The sequence below is a fragment of the Homarus americanus genome, unplaced genomic scaffold, assembly GCF_018991925.1.
Source record: "Homarus americanus isolate GMGI-L3 unplaced genomic scaffold, GMGI_Hamer_2.0 scaffold51818, whole genome shotgun sequence".
NCBI lineage: Eukaryota > Metazoa > Arthropoda > Malacostraca > Decapoda > Nephropidae > Homarus > Homarus americanus.
This window is the reverse complement of record NW_024717397.1, coordinates 45,406-47,500: the sequence shown is the minus strand read 5'-3', so window position 1 is coordinate 47,500 and position 2,095 is coordinate 45,406.

The window sequence follows — 2,095 nt, the reverse complement described above, 5'->3', positions numbered from 1 at the left end:
CAAGTCAGGTCTCCACCTCGATCTGTTTACCCCACTCTGATTGGTCTGTCAAGTGAGATCCTCCCCCTCGATCTGTTTCACCCCTCTGATTGGTTCGTCGCCAGGTGACTAACAAGGACCACTAAAACCTCTGACCTGACCTACATTCGAGAAAATCAAACCAATCACCCAATCATAAAACCCTTTAAATTAACACTACGTAACTGTCTGTTGTATGTGTTGTAACGCAGCAGTGACGCCCGTGAGTGGAGGAGAGCCAGCCGTCACTCACACCCCAGGGAGACTTAACCTTCAGGTGTGACGAAACTTGCAGCGTTGTCTTGAGGGGGAGGGGAGGGAGGGGAGGGAGGAAGGGGGAGGAGGGAGGGGGAGGAGGAGGGAAGTAGAGAGTAGGGAGAGACATAGGAGGGGGAAGGTAAGAGATGAAGGGAGGAGAGATAGGAAGGGAGAAATGAGGAAGTGAGGGAGGTGAGGGAAGGAAAGAGGAGGAAGAAAGGGAAGAGTGAGAAAAAGTAAGAAGAAAGGAGAGGGAGAATAAGAAAGACAGACACAGACACACAGTGAGAGAGAGAGAGAGAGAGAGAGAGAGAGAGAGAGAGAGAGAGAGAGAGAGACAGAGAGAGAGAACGACTGACTAAGGAGCCCAACTCTTCTTCAAGCCGGCCATGTCGTCCTCGAGGGAAAAGCCTGAGTGGCACTTGGAAGTCACCTCGTCACTCCCTACAGCTACACGAGTTCTCCATAACACGCCATATTGAGTACCTAGTTGTTGTTGTTGTGTGTGTGTGTGTGTGTGTGTGTGTGTGTGTGTGTGTGTGTGTACGGTAATGATCCTCAACATGACTTGTGGCGTCATTATATCTGTGTTATGATGCTTGATCTCTCTCTCATCACCTCGGCTTCTAAGTGATTAAGCCTCGACACCTGGAGGGGCAGATGACACCTGCCTCGGCTTCAGGTGAGTGGCGGGACAGGTGAGACGAGAACTGTTGTTATTGTCTCACACACACACACACACACACACACACACACACACACACACACACACATACAATCATGCTTTTCTATCTTTCTCTCACATACCACTCACTGATACATCTACTCTCCACATGTTCAATACTTTACTTCCAGAATAAAGTTAGTTTGAAGGAGACAACTAGACAACTCTATCTTCCCAGGTACTCAAAAATGCTCAAATAGTACTCACAAGGCGCTCGATTACCACAACGAATAACGTGTTCAAATACCACGGCCCATGCCCTCCTCAAATGGTGCTCAGAACGTGCTCAATTGCCACTACTACCCAGGACGTGTTCAATACCACTACTCACACCGTGCTCAAAACGGTGGCCAAAACGTTTTCAAAGCAGTACCCACGAGGTGTTCAAATGCCACTGCCCTTAATGCACTCAAACGGTCATCATGAAGTGCACAAACTCGGCAGCACAACACACTCGGGCAGTGGCGGCGCTGGCATGAATGCTAATTACTGAGGCATTAGCGAGCCGGCAGGCAGCCACTTGAAGCACCGGGGGAGGAGGGGAAGGGGGTGATGGGGGTGATGGGGGTGAGGGTGGGAGGGGGTGATGGGGGTGAGGGTGGGAGGGGAGACACTATCTCCCTTCCCAGACACCGAAGCTTAAGGATTCTCTAAACATCGTAAGTTAAATCTCTTTCTCTTCCTGTTTGTGAATTTCTATATTCACACATAAGCTACGACACAAAGGTTGATTCTCAAGGGTTCGTAGGTTAAAATTTTTACCTTACGAAATAATATTAAAAAATAGCATTTAACTGAGTCCAATTTAATTACGAAACAAAGATCGATTCACAAGGGTTCGTAAGTTAAAGTTTTTCCTTAACTGGAGATGTGAAGAGACTTTAACTAGGGGAATGACGCAATGTTATGACAATGAACAGTAAACAATGCACTGACACCTGGAATGGGGGCGAGTTCAGAGTCCGTCCTTACTGTCTCGAAGCAAATATTACGATCCTCCTTATGTGATCTCAAACCCGGGTTCACAAAGGTTCGAACCATCACTAAACCTTGTAAGAAAAACGTACAACTTCTCCTCACTGGTTAACTTAAGCA